The sequence below is a fragment of the Oryza sativa genome, chromosome 12 (assembly GCF_034140825.1).
Source record: "Oryza sativa Japonica Group chromosome 12, ASM3414082v1".
NCBI classification, from domain to species: Eukaryota; Viridiplantae; Streptophyta; class Magnoliopsida; order Poales; family Poaceae; genus Oryza; species Oryza sativa.
In genome coordinates this window covers 3314765-3317497 of record NC_089046.1, presented here as the reverse complement: position 1 = coordinate 3317497, position 2733 = coordinate 3314765, and the positions used below count along the sequence as shown (strand labels likewise).

Genomic DNA, 2733 nt, shown 5'->3' with positions numbered 1-2733 from the left:
GTCCGGATTGATGATAATTGGAAGCTAAATTTATATTATGATAAAGAAGGATTTATAATTGTGCCAAATTGAGTACATGCGTTAGAATTGATAGGATATATTTTGAGATTTAATCCAAAACGGCTCCCAAAAAAAACAAAGAGCAAGAGTAGCAACATACGGCAAGCAGATGTGGATGTGAGGGCGCAGGACATAATAAGAACCATGAAGAAAGTAGCAGCGATAGTCTTGTTGATCTTGAAGGGTGCCATGATAAGAAGCTGCAAATTGATCGAGTATTCCTGAATTTCTCTTTACCTTTTCTCCTTCCTCTTGCTCACTGGAATATATGGTTCTTTGCTGGTGTTTATATAGAGGCATAGACGTCAAGCAATCCTAGTAATGAATAATTGATCTGTTTCTGAATTTATTCAAATTTGTATGTGTTCTCCTACATTAATTCTGGCATTTGGATTTGTATTCATTGATGTTTTGATATCTTGTGGATTGGATTCAGATAGAAATGACGTCGCTATCCAAATCGGCGATCTTGTGTATTTTATACTCTATCCATTGGATTTTTATTAAGTATGATATTCCTTGATTTGAATTTATATTTTCTTATAAATTAATTTAGATAGAATAGATGACTGTGCGGAGCTCGGGCACCACATGGGATGTCAACATGGAGCCGGAGCAGGGTTCCCAACGGCAACCTGGCGGTGAGCAACACCTCACCAGATCGGCCACATCCTTGATCCATCAACCCCTAGGAGTGCCACCGCCGGCCCGAAGTGAGTGATGACGAAGGAGTGCCTCCACTACAAAGAGCGCACCCCCGGTGTGGCAAAATTGAAGTTGAGGCAGCACTACACTGGAACGCGTTGTGCCTGCTCCCTCCAAATGGTGGGAACAACCATCGAGCCACCTGGGCACTTCCCAGTGCCCTTGGCAAGCGAGAGGGTCGCCGCCGCTCGCGCGGCCTAGTGATGATGATGGTTAGCTCGTCGAGGGCGCACAACGTGCCTCAACGGAGAACGCGGCAGGCAAGATAGAATGGCACTGAAAGACTTGCCAGTCACCTCCTCAGCACCAGCCTTCCCCTTGGAATCGACATGACGATGCCCTCCAGCCATGGCCTCCCTTTGGCGATAATGGAGGATGCGGGAAAACAAGCTCAAACAGGTGCACCTCTACCTGGCGCACTAGCTGTCGGAGCACGAGCTTCTCTAGCGGGATGGTAAGATACCCCCCTTTGAGATTCGGCTAGGGTGCGGTGTTCGAGCTTGGATGTGAATCGTATGTACAAGCAATGGACAAGTGATATTGATAGGCTTGGACTACTTGGGAGCGTAACACCTTATTTATGTGTTCTTGCTTAGTGTTTACATAATGTTCTTGAAGCTTTTTTGTGACTACCAGAGGGAGTCTCTCTTTGTCTTACGTTTTGAACTGCTTTTTGGAGGCATTGATCCTCTTTTTATAAAGTTAAGGGGATACAATAGTGCCTGGATATACACAAGTAGGACCCAACGTATAGGAGCTGGTAACCTTGGTCTTGCATTGGCCCATCTGGAGGGCCCTGCTTGATGCGAACACTTACACATGAATACATGATACGATTGATAAAACTAGCCATGTTTATTGGATCAATTTATAGAGGGAAGCAATAAAGATAGATAAGGGGTTACATGAGATTAATCTAAACATCGGCAATAATCCTATCATCAACCACTAGTACTATTTTACTATGTTGATGTCATTGTTGATATTAATTTGCATGAAAAGTGCAGCAACACTTCTCAAGTGTAGCATATTTGTGGCAACTAACAGTCAGACTGTTGCACTTGCGGCTGGTGGCCTCTGCCTTGCATTTTGCATTGCACGAATCCATCGTGCAGTGTGGCGTTTCAACGGTGCACTCCGTCCCACCCTCTGCACATAACAATAGCAACCCCATTAATTAAATAAGTATTCTATAAGGGTTTGCAGATTTATCTCTCGCTAGTAAAGAGATGATATTATATGTGTGCACATCTAGTGGTGGTGTGTTTTGCATCTTTTATGTGATCGAGAAAACAATTAAAAACATAGAAGAGTAAAGAGTACCCCATCTCTCAAAATATAGTTAACTTTCTAGTTTAAATTAGCTACATTTTCAGTTTAAATTAGCAAGATAGTTATGTTTTGGAACGGATAGACTAGCAACTTACGACAAGCAAGTGTGGATGTGAGGGCGCAAGACATGATCACAAGAACCATGAAGAAAGTAGCAGTGATAAACTTGTTGATCTTGACAGGTGCCATGACAGGAGGCTGCAAATCGATCGAGTATTTCTGAATTTCTCTTTACCTTTTCTCTCCTTCGTCTTGCTCATTGGCATTATATATATGGTTCTTTGCTGGTGTTTATATAGAGGCATAGACGCCATGCTATCCTAGTAATGAATAATCGGTATGTTTCTAAATTTATTCTAATTTATATATGTTCTATCCTACATTAGTCTTGGCATTTGGATTTGTACTCATTGATGTTTTGATATCTTGCAGATTGGATTTAGATAGAAATGACGTCGCCATCCAAATCGGTGATATTGTGTATTTTTATACTCTATCCATTGGATTTTTATTCAGCATGAATTTCTTGATTTGGATTTATGTCTTCTCATAAATTAATTTTGATAGAATGGGCGACTGTGCAACTCTCGGCGCCACATGGGACGTCGACATGGAGCCGGAGCAGGGGTTCCGCAC

The 2733-nt window shown here is 42.2% G+C and overlaps 1 long non-coding RNA gene across 1 annotated transcript; it reads right to left on the bottom strand.

Annotated features, from left to right (window-relative positions):
* Positions 1-1601: 1601 nt before the first annotated feature.
* On the bottom strand, positions 1602-2358 carry LOC136354872 (uncharacterized). Its single transcript, XR_010738742.1, has 2 exons — positions 2193-2358; positions 1602-1914 (listed from the first exon to the last, which is right to left on the bottom strand). It is a non-coding gene; the product is annotated as an uncharacterized lncRNA (long non-coding RNA).
* Positions 2359-2733: the final 375 nt, after the last annotated feature.